The sequence below is a fragment of the Pteropus alecto genome, unplaced genomic scaffold, assembly GCF_000325575.1.
Source record: "Pteropus alecto unplaced genomic scaffold, ASM32557v1 scaffold92, whole genome shotgun sequence".
NCBI lineage: Eukaryota > Metazoa > Chordata > Mammalia > Chiroptera > Pteropodidae > Pteropus > Pteropus alecto.
Window position 1 is genome coordinate 11,852,862 of NW_006432447.1, and position 11,850 is coordinate 11,864,711.

The 11,850-nt window shown below is 39.5% G+C and overlaps 1 pseudogene; it reads right to left on the bottom strand.

Moving 5' to 3' along the window:
- Nucleotides 1–1,828: 1,828 nt before the first annotated feature.
- Nucleotides 1,829–5,847, bottom strand: LOC112475943 (annotated as a pseudogene).
- Between the last annotated feature and the right edge of the window lie 6,003 nt (nt 5,848–11,850).

Sequence of the window (11,850 nt, forward strand, 5' to 3'; positions counted from 1 at the left end):
CCTAGGAAAGACCAAAAGGATGTCATTCATTGAAGCTTGATAGTGCATGAAAGAGACAAAGCAGTGGTTTTGTCTCCTCTCAGGGCATGCATGCCATTGCAGGGCACATACTCGAAGAGGCTGCTTCTCAGATTGCTAAATGGGTTTAGTTTAGGATTCAGGGTCTGTGTGAGGACTTGGCTCCTGGGCAGGCGTGATTTGTCTTTGAACCCCATTCTTCAAGGCTATCACCTTACACTCTGCCAGCCTCATCTCCTTAGGATATAATTAAATAACTTAGCACATGTTGGTTATGGCTGTGTGAGGCATTTAGGAATGACTTGAAGAAAACATAGTATATTCATGAATTTCTCAGGTATAAGTTTTAATCAAAATCAGAAAGTCTTAACATGTTGAACTTGATAGACTACTGGATATTGGCTATATGCCTGGGATGATATTTGAGTTTGTATATTTAGAAATAAGGGGGAAACCCCCTAAAGTCTCCAAAAGTATTTGTACTGTATGTATGCTTGGGGAACACAGGGCAATGAAGACATTTTTGTGTGTGTGTGTGAAAATAAAAGCAGAAATAATTTTCTCCCTATGGCAGGTGATGCCATGAAATTCAGACCTTTAAAACTGATCGACATTTTCTCTTTGCTTTAGCTGCTGGGAGATTTACACTAAACCTGATATTCATTTCAATTTTTGGTATGTTGATTGCCATCTTTCCTCTATATGATTTTTAGTTTTTTATTTATATACTCCTATTACATGGTGCTTTAAAAAATTTAACAGACTGTACAAATATTTTGCTTATTTTAAGTAGCTAGTATAGACAATTACCATTTAAAATTCATCCCCAGGCCAAAAATGCAAGGATGGCAGTGTTCTTTTGAAGATGCTTCTGTATCACTTCCTTTATTATTTGGGATCCTCTGACAAGATTTTTAAAACTTCTAAAATGTGTTGTCTCTTCAGAAAAGACACCTTTGGATCTGATTATTATTATTACCCCTGAACTATCTTCCTCACTTCCAACCTGATTTTTCTTCTTCTAGTCCAGACCATCAGATTTTAAAGGTATGTTCAAGTTATGGAAACACCTTTCCTTTTCCCCTTGCAGTCCTCTTAAAAATTTCATCTCCCACTGCAATGGTTGGGATCTGTCTCTCTCAAATTCGTATGTTGAAATCCTAACTTTCAAGGTGATAGTATTTGGAGGTAGGCCTCTGGGAAGTGATTAGGTCATGAGGATGGAGCCCTCAGGAATGGATTAGTGCACTTATAAAAGAGGCTCCAGAAAGATCCCTCTCCTTTTCCATCTTGTGTCCATGCAAGGACACAAGAAGTCTAACCAGGAAGAGGGCCCACATCCAACTGTGCTGGTACCCTGATCTTGGACTTCCAGCCTCCCGAACTATGAAAAAATAGATATTTGTTTATAAACAACCCAGTCTGTGGTATTTTGTTATGGCATCCTGAACGAACTGAGACATCCACAGAAGGTCCAGTGGTGAAGCAGTCACTGGTCAGAACTTTAGGCCCATGGGGAAATCACTGGGTGCATTCCCATTGGTCCCATCCCAGAAAAGCATGAAAACTCCCAGTTCTAGAAAAGGTGAGGGCAATGTGAAGGAGGCTGGAGTTGGATCCCAAGAACCTAGCAAGGGGAAATCCAATGAAAATGAATAATATGCATTGAGATTCAAAACACCAGATGTTTTAAAGGGAAACTCTGAGAGAATGGAGATCTGCTTCAACTCAGCATTGAATATCACATTATAAAAGAACTATTTTTAAAAATAGAAAAGGATGAAGGAAAGGAAAAAAATTAAAAGAATGTCTAAACCGTTGGATGGCTTGCTGTTTGTTCTTGATAAATGTCAATCATCTCTCCTTCCTCCATTCCCAGTTCTTTTGGAGCAGGGCTATCACAGATCCACTGACCTTCAAGAAGAAACCTGAGGAAGTTCATTGGAATCCCCCCTGATGTTACTAGTATGATTCTTTTGAGTTTCTTGATGTGTTTGTCATCTTCACCTGGAAGTGACTCTCGCAGCTGTCCTGTGCATTGACTTTGAGTTCAAGGTATTTTCCTTTTTATCTACCCATTCCTCAGTTGAAGGTTTGCTTCCTGGTCTGATGTGGCTGCAGCTTCTCCTCACTGAGTCCTCACAGTAAGGACCCCTGCACAGGAGTCACACATGGTCCCTCTTCCTCATTACACCACTCCTGGCACCATGTCTTTTCCTGTAAGAGTCTTGAGTCTTTGTAGGAAGCAGCTACAAATAGGGATTATAAAACAACATGGAGGGTTGTGTTCAGGCAGCATGGCTTAGAGGTTAGGTTGCAGACTTTAAAACTACACACTCTAGGCTTAAATTCAAGGTCTGCTATTTGCTAACGGTGTCTCCTTACGCAAGTCATTTCATGTCTCCAAGCCTTAGTTTCCTTATCTGGTAGTAAGGGTGATCTCTTCGTAAAGCTGTGGGAGGAGTAATAAAACGTATAAAACACTTAGCACAGTGCTTTGCACATGGTAAGTTTCAAACACATTTTTGCTGCTGTTGTGACCATTGACACTAGGGAATTTGTCCTGACCAAATGTACAGCCTTCAGTCAACCCAGTTGTATAAACAGACACATTCATGTGATGATAGGGGAGTATTGCATAGCAATAGAAAGCTATGGAAACCAATGTGATTTTAAAAAAGATATTAGTGCAGAATAGCATAAATGGAGAAAACTTAGTTGCAAAACTGGAACTTGAGCTGGCCTTGAAATGACAAAGAAAGTTTGATAGGTAGATAGCGGAAAAGACTATTCTGGTGTCAGGCATGTGGGAATGAACATAGAATATGTAGGGGACTCAAGAAGCTTGGCCAAAAGCACCAGGTGGCTTGTGTTGAGGTATGTATCATGGCTAACATGTGATAGATGATTCAAATACATTTGTTGAAGAAAGATGTTTTGGGGTGTGTAAAATGAGACCAAATGCTGGAGGGACTTGGCTGTAAGACCAGATGTTTAAACCTATTGTACAGCAAAAAGCACGATGACAAAGTAACATTTTGGGAATATTATTCTAAAAAGGTCGTCATGATAAAACAAAGGAAAAAGAACCTGAAAGCAGAGAGACCAGTTATGAGACTATTGTGAGAATAAAGATTCTAAGATCTGGACTTCTTTTTGAGATCTGGCAGTGGGAATAGCTAGAGGAAAGAACATTAATAAGACAAATGAAAATAGCTCTTTTTCCAATCACTTTCACTATCCTCTTGTCATATTTTATTGCCTTCCAAACACTTTCTACAACCTGCAAGTCCTTCGTTTGCTCATTTATTGTCTGCCTCCTCCTCTAGAATGTAAGCTCTGGAGAGCAAAGACCTTATTGCTTCTAGAATATGATCTGATGTGTGGACTGTGTCAAGGGATATAGGGTAGGAAGCACTCTTAAGCTATAGGTTGTCAGGACTACAGTGTGGACCAACAGAAACAGGGAAGTGGGGACACGCTGTCCTGGGAGGAAATGATGACAGCATCCATGCATCTACCCATCCTTTTAACTCTAATACTCATTGACTGCTTACATGGAAGCCATAGAGACCAGTTGTCAGGGCTCAAACTCTGACTTCGGATGGCTTGAGTTTGAGCCCTAGGCTCTATCACTTTTTACTTGTGAAGGGACTTTGGGAAAGTTACTGTCTGAGTCTTAATTTCCTCATCTGTACAACGTGGATAATAATAAAACTTGCCTCAGAGGATAGATGTGAAAACTAAGATATGTATGGTAAGCTCATAGTACGGTCCTTGGCATTACGAAAGACTCAATAATGACAGCTCTTGTTACCATGTGCCAGGCATTGTGCCACTGTGTTGAGGTGGCATGAGACAAGGCAATGGAAATATTCTACAGGTCATGGAGTTTAAAGTAGATGCGAGAGCAAATTTGCTTTGATTTTATTTTCTGTCGAATCGGGTTGCTACTACTGACCATGTAACCATGGAAGGAAGCAGTCTCCATAGCTATTTCAGATATATTTTCTGCAAGGGACTCACAATAGCAAAGGAAATTATTATCAAGAAATGAGACCTGGAATATAGTCTTCCAGAAGGAATGAAACAAGTTGGAAACTGCTTTTCTTTTTCTTTGTTCTTTTATTGTGACTCAAAATAATACTAGAAAATAGATGGGAAGATAATTTTCAAAGTTAAGTGTTTATTGATATTTTCTTGTTTATTAAAAATTTAGGGGTTTAAATTTCTGGTACTGTGTTATGCAGGTACAGTGTTATGGGTACCTGTGTGAGACAGCAGGAAAAGCTAAATGACAAAGCGTCAGCTATTGCTAGAATAACCAAACCAAGAGATCAGTATTAAATCAGGATACCTTTTTACTATCAAAAAGATTTTAAAAAGTATTTCTGATATCAAAAAAGGGGAGTTTTGCTGTCTATGACATTTTTTTTTGTTCAGTGTCTTACTAACAGTTTATTTTTGAAGAGTACATTTGAATGAACCAACTGGAACCATGACAATAGAATGTTATGGACTGAAATGGACTTGAGGATCATTTTAATCTTGTTATTCTGCAGACAATGAAACCCAGAGACTGAAAGGGATTTCCTCAGGGCCATACAGTCTCTGGGTGGCAGACCTTGGACAAGAACCCAAGTCTCCTGATTCTTAATCCAGATCCCTTCCCCTTCATCAGGTTGGTAACCTATGGTAAAAGGGAAAATGTCCAAATAGGGGACACTTAAAAATAATAGGGCAAATGACCATCAGCCGTCAAACTTCCATGATGATTCCTGTGATCTGCATTTATCCAATCTGGTTTTATTCATCCAAGACCCAGTGTAACTACTGACATATCCCAGGGACACTGGACGTCAGTGTGGACTCTATCAGCAAATGGTACTACTCTTTTGGCTAAGCAGGAAGCTGAGCATCATGGTTTCTTTTTCTCCTCCCAGAACTAACTATTCAATAAACCTCATTGTCTTTCCTTCCACAGTACTCCTTGAATCCTTCCACCTGTCTCCATCTCCACTCCCTCCACCCCAGAGGAAGCCACCCTCATCTCTCACCTACAGTACTGCTAGAGCCTCTAACAAGTATCCCTTTCCTTTGCTTGTCTCTTCCCACCTTCCTGCTCAGTCTATTCTTCACATGTGGCAAGAGCGATCACTCTAAAATCAAACCTGGTTATGTTATGGTCCTGCTTATTATTCATCAATGGTTCCCATTGTTCTCAAGATAAAATCCAAACTCCCTTCACTTGAAATATAAAGTGCTACAGAAACTATCCCTGATTATCTTCCTAGCCTCGCTTATTCCCTATTTTCTCCCCAAATCCCTTTCCCCATATTAAACTTTGATTATTTTTTTAAAAATGTACCAAGCTCTCATATATCTGGGCATTTGTATGTGCTTTTCTCTCTGCTTTAAATACTTTCCCTTTATATCTTTGCCTGGTTAATTTCTAATCACCCTTTAAATCTTTGCTTAGATAACACTTCTTCCAAATAATTCTCCCTGGCCACTCAGCCTCTCCACCTGTCTGTGTAGAGTCCTCCTCTCCACTTCAAGAGTAAGATGTCCCCATTATAGTGCTTATCACACCTCATTGTAATCACCTATCTTTTGTTCTCCCTAATTAGCTTATTAGCTCCATATGGGATGGAAATCATGTCCAATTTCTGTGTAGAATCCCCACTACCTGTTGCAGTTCCTGATACATAATCACAAATAGCTGGTGAATGAGTGAGTGAATGAAGGAATGAAATGAGTTGCTTTTCATTTTTTTTTTAATTTATTTATTTTAATTAGTTTCAAGTATCCAGTACATTGGTTAGACATCAATATAGTTCATAAAACGATCCCCCCAATTTCTCCCTTCCTTCCCTGACCCTCCACCTAGCCAACGTATTAATGCTAACTGCATTCCCTCTGCCACGCTCCCCATCCCTGTGACCATCCGTAAGCTTCTAATTTGTACTTCTTTAACCCTTCATCCCATTCTCCCAGTCCCCCAAACCTCCCTCCCCTCTGTCCGTCACCAAATTTTCCACTATATTTGTGAGCTTGTTTTTGATTAGTTTGTTCTTTTTATTCCTTAGATTCCGCATATAAGTGAACAACATTTCCTGTAATACTGGCTTGGTGGTAATAAATTCCTTTAGCTTATTTCTGACTGGGAAGTGCTTTATCTGCCCTTCAACTCTAAATGATAGCTTTGCTGGATAAAGTATTTTTGGTTGTAGATCCTGGGTCTTAATCACGTCGAATATTTTATGCCAAACCCTTCTGTCCTGCATAGGTTCTTTTGAGAAATCTGCTGCCGGTCTTATGGATGATCCCTTGTAGGTAACTATCTCCTTTTCTCCTGCTGCTTTTAATATCCTTTCTTCGTATTTAAACTTTGGCATTTTAATTATGATGTGTCTTGGTGTGGGTCTCTTTGGATCCCTGGTTTTGGGGATTCTCTGAGCTTTCTGGGGTTTTATGTCCATTTCTTTCACCAGGTGAGGGAAGTCTTCTATCATTATTTCTTCAAACAGCTGTTCAACATCTTGTTTTTCCATCAGGTACGTGGATCAGATGGATATTTTGACCTTTAAAAGTGTCCCATATGCTCCTTAAATTATTTTTATAGTCTTGGCATCTTTCTTCTTGCCATTCTGATTGAGTGTCCTTGGCTTTCCCACCCTCTAGATAGGGCATTTGATCCTTTTCTTTATTCACTTTGTTTATTCCTTTGTTTATTCCATTTAATATACTCTTCATCTCAGATAATGTGTTCTTCATTTCAGACTGGTTCCCTTTTATAATTTCCATTTCCATTTTTATGTTTTTGTTTCTTTTTAATGTCTTTGTTGAAAGACTCACTGAATTTATCTACACTTCCCAAAAGTTCATTGAGCATCTTTATAACTAGTGTTTTTAACTCTGCATCTGTTAGATGACTTGACTCTATTATATCTGGATCTTTGTTCTGTTCTCTCATGTGGTTTCTGCTTCTTTGCCTTCCCATTTTGTCTGCCTTTCTGTGTCTGTTTCTATGTACTAAGCAAAGCCTGTCCAGTGGCACAATCCTGAGAGGAGTTCAGCTGCAGGCCAAATTTAGCCTGAGCCTCTGCCCCTCCAGGGCCACCTGTTAAGATTCAGCAAGCAGTTCACAGATGCTATGTTTATAGTTGCCTCATAAGGCCACACCAGAAACCGAGGCCAGCTGCCTCCAGTGTGAGTCTAGGCACTGCTCAGCTAAGAGCACCTGAGTACTTGAGGATATACTTGGATGTGGCTTGGGTGGGGCCACGAGTTGGGAGGGGGAGGTTTCAGGGAATCCTCTGGGTGGAGAAACCTCTGTTATCCAGTTTAATGAAGTTTTGGCTATGGTGGCACTGTGTCCATGCTCTGGGAGCGGGGAGGGTTCAACAGGAAACAATGGATACCGCTGGTACTTCTGTACAGAGCAAGTCTGCCTCGGCCCTCACTCTGACAATGTCTCCCTGTAAGTCCCTGGTACCCCCTGCACACAGCCTTGGTCTTACTCAACTGTTCAAGACCAGGAAGCTCTGCTTCCTCGCCCGGCCCTACCTTCTGCCGTTGCAGGGTGGTTTCTTGGATTTCTTCCTAGTTGTATGGCTTGTGCATCTAGATCCCAGGAGATTTTTCCTTGCTGCTTGCTTCTTGTTTCTGTCACAACTTTGATTTGGTTGCCAGAGGGATGAACAGAGCCTCTATCATCTATGCCATTTTTTTTCTCCGATCTCATTTTAAAAAATTCCTTGTGATTAAGAGAGATTGAGTTGCATGTGAGGATCGGTGAAGAATGCTGCAGAACAAAATCCCAGAGTGGAGTTGAGGGGAATTCAGAGCATCACTTGTTCTTCTATCCCTTGGAATTCTAATAACAAACAAGTTTGTGGACAAAAAGAAATGGGATGCTGGGTTAAGGACTGACTTGCAGGTCTATCAAGTAAGACTTGGGAATCAATGGGAGTTACCTTATCAGAGACTCGTTATCCTGAACTAATAATTTGTGTTTACTTTGTATATGTCTAAAGTTTTCTAAAATAAAAAGCCTTAAAATTTATTAGTTTGTCTAGAATTCCAGGAAATTGGAGAGGTAATCATTTAGTCAAGGGCAAATGCTTATTTGATCAATAAATGGATACTGGGGAAGAAAAGTGTGTTAATTGGATGATTTTATGTGGAAAGTGGTATCTGAATGCTTGATGGTTGAGGAACTTATATTGAGAGGAAGGACTTAACATCAGTTTAAATTTTAATCATTTGTTAATAAAAGGAGTAATAATTGCCATATGATTATTTTTAGTGCTTATCTGTATGTATTTTAACAAAATTAAAACAAAATTAATATGTGGTGATATGTACCTTTAACCATGTAAGTTTATTTTGTAATGATTATTTTTGAACTTATGAAAGAAAGCCAGAATACTATTTTAAGTAGGTAATTACTACATAAAAATCACATCAGAGTCTCAGTTCCCATAAGAATTTTGTTAAGCTATTTTCTGAAAGCAAAACCAAGATTTTATTAGATTTTACCTGATAGAGTGGGAGTTACTTGGACATTTGAGCATGTCGTTACTTAAGTTAACCGAATTTACACATAAGTCTACAGGTTTGTATTCTAGATAGCGTCTATGGTACCTTTTAAATTATCTAGCTTTCACGATTTTTCTTTCACCACATGGATAAATTTCTTTGCAAGCAGCACAGTTGTGTTGAGTCTAATGTATTACCAGGGCACTCACTCTCTTCATGTTTGTAGAAATGAAGATTCTCTTTCAAGACAGGAGATGAAATCTAGTTCCAGTGGCTCCCCATAAAGCCAATACAGTTTCTCCTGGACATTTTGGTTGGAGCCAAAATATATTGGACTCATAGTTTTGTCTCTCGTCCTGGTGATTTTCCTCATTTTTCATAATTTACCGACTGCTGTCAAAAACAATCATCTTCCCGAGAGACTAGTAAATACTCCTTTAAGCCAATGGATTTTTAAAAGGTAGAATCCAATGATTCGGTTTATTTGGGCAGATTCCTCAAATATAAGGCATAGTGGAAGATATTTTCAAGGATGGAAAGAGAATAATCCTTCACTTGAAGGAACTTGCAGTCAAATTATGAACAAACAGAAAAAATATACACAGATAAAATTATTCTTTCCTCCTCCTAAGTAGATGTAGTCTGTAAGAGACAAAACCTCTATACTGAACTCCTATTGAAGTAATATGTGAATTAAACCCCAAACCAACTGAGACAGGGTTTATATAGAATAAAGAGAAATGGGTGTTTTTACTATCGCTCTATTATAAAATATTTTATAATTTGCTCCAGAACAACAAGATTGCTGTGTCAACCTCACATATCTATTTGCTTTAAAAACTAGTATATTCTAGACTAAGAAACTTTGCAGCTAATCAGGCTACCAAAATTCAGCCAATCCAAGTTTCTGGAGGAAGAGTGTATAGGTGTTGGGCCATTTTAACTTGGGATTGTTATATAAAGCCTCCAACCTACATGAAAAGTTTAAATTGCTGCTTTGTCTCAGGGAGACTAAAATGTCAACTTTATTTATTTTTTTGGCAATGTTGGAGGAAGTCTTTGAGGAGATATGACCACTTGTTGACCCTTGAGCTTGACCTGGGCAATCAGATGCTCCTCACTCCTCCTCTGTCTTTAGACTGTATATTCTACCCACTGTTCACACAGTGGGGCCATTTTCAAAGACTCGGCCTTGAGAGAGCAATGTGTTGTTGAAGCCATCTGGACCTGCACGGTATAGGTGTGATTGAACCCCTTTAAGGCCTCTATACAAATTTTTAAGACTCTTGGGGCCGCTGAAGACAAATATCATAAGTAAGTTTACTTTCTTGCTAAACCTGCCACTTACCATCCTGGAGTGGCCTGCCTCTTTCTTTGGTCTCTTCTTGCCCTCCCTGTACAAGGGCCAGTTTGCAAACCAACAATTGGTGAGCCAGTCAGGAGACCAAAGAAATGGGCCTTGAGAAAGAGGCATCGACAGGAGGAATCCCAAGTTGGCCATTGACCTCTTTGTGGGGAGGGGTGGCCCACATACGTGTAGATGCTTGTTTACGTTAGATGCTTGTGGACTGCTGCATAAGTATAGGGATGCCCTCCAAATGCTGGCTGGTCTAATGTGCTTTTTGAGGAACTGCACAGTTCACTGTGGGAAGGGAAGGAAAGGAATGGCTGCTGCAGTGGGCAGATCTTTATTGTGGTCAGCTTGGCTGGCCACTGATGCCCAAGTGGAGGCGAAAGCTTAAGTTAGAAAGTGAGAAGAAGAACTTAGGTTAGAGAAGGACATGTAACTGTCCGCTACTTTTCTAGCTTTGGGGCTCACAGACAAGGTGGGAGAGCAGGAACCTATTGAAGCACATTATACCTGGAACGCAACTGTACCATTGAGAGAGGGGAGATGGTGGTGTCCTGTTTTGGCATATCCCATCTCTAGTCCATCTCCTCATACCTGTCAGTGCTGTCTCCTCCAGCCAGCATGTATGGTATGCACAACCAGGTCAAGTTTCTAAAGCTGCCGATCTCCTCCTCTTTTTCTTCATCTGTCCTCACCTTCCTGTATGGGGAGCCAGTTTGGGAACCAATGGGCAAAATGCAATTTGAATTTTAGCATTTATTTTAGCTTATTTTCATTTTGTTTTGTTTAAAATTTATCTTCTTTGGAACTTAATAAGGTGTGGGCTACAGCCCTGTTAACTTCCAACTAAACTATTCAGAAAAGAAAGCAAATGGTAAAAAAGTTAGATATCTAAATCTAAATGTAATTCTAAACTTAAACTATATCTGTACATATGAATCGTATATTCATGCATTCGTATTTTGTGTAAAACTCATAACCATGGGCATTTTTAAATATCATGGAATTGCCCTTTGTATTCAGATTTCCAATGAAGTACAAAATTTTTTTGAAAGAATATGCCCTCTGGGTTCTTAATTTTTAAATACAACAATAATGTTATCCTCAATATGGAGGAAAGCAGAATTCTTCCATTGACTATTTGAGTTTGGCAGTAACACCCAGTAATGATATTGTGTAAGACTGATTTACTGCCATGAACTCATTGTGGCAAAGTATAATTTCCTACTCCCAGACTTCGGGCTTGATTGCGTATGTTGTGTTAGCCAAAGTGATGTTAGTACACATGATGCAAGCAGAGGCTTTGTATCCTTGCGTGATTGGGCTTGCCTTTTTGCACTTTGGTGATCCTCAGGAAGGACAGCACACGTCATTAGCCACTGGAGCTTCAGCCTGAGATCCAGAATGAGAAATGCGGAACTGAACACATGTCCCTGGCAACTGTTGTTCCAAGTTGGATAAGAAACATGGGGTAGATCTGAACCTCACCCACAACCTGGAGTCTTTAGTTCAACCTAGCTCAGTCACAGCAGCCAGCCTGCGGCTGATGAGTGTGAGAATAAATGATTGTTGTTTTAAGTTTACGAGTTTTAGGATGGTTTGTTATACAGCATTATTGTGTCAATAACTGACTAGTACAAGTTATCTCCAGAGATTTTCCCCCCTAAATTCATGCAGACATATATGACTTGAAAATTTCTAAAAATATTATTTTCCATAAGTGTCTCCAACAGTATTTTGCAATGTACCATGGGTATTTAGAGGTTTTAACTAAGAATGTCTTTTCTGTGCATTGGAAGAAGTGAATTGGTTAAAATGGGTATTCTGAGTGACTTCTAGATATATATGTATTACCTTCTGTGTTCAAACAGTATAAATGCTGACTATAAATTGTGCAATTAGAATTTGGGGATTCGATACTTATAAGCATTCTCAAG